Below are 313 nucleotides of genomic sequence, written 5' to 3'. Positions count from 1 at the left end.
AGCCCTGGACTGGGGTCTGATAGTGTCCTAATCACTATCTAGACTTTGGTCTGACCTTCAAAAGGTCTGCTCCTAACTTGTTCAACCAAACAAGTGGTCAGGGGTGTGCCAGCCTACTTTGTAGCTAGGTATGACCACCACCTGTCATGGCTCCCCAATTCCCCTTTCACTTTGCACTTACTCTTAGCTATAAGTTCTGCCCCTCTCTTGCAAGCCATGCTTTGGGACCCCTGAGCTCCCTCTGAACTTGGATGCATGAGAGTTGGCTCTTCCACACTGCACTATTCTAATTCTGATAGTATCCTGGGTGTAA

The sequence above is a fragment of the Nicotiana attenuata genome, unplaced genomic scaffold, assembly GCF_001879085.1.
Source record: "Nicotiana attenuata strain UT unplaced genomic scaffold, NIATTr2, whole genome shotgun sequence".
NCBI lineage: Eukaryota > Viridiplantae > Streptophyta > Magnoliopsida > Solanales > Solanaceae > Nicotiana > Nicotiana attenuata.
This window is presented reverse-complemented; position numbering follows the sequence as displayed.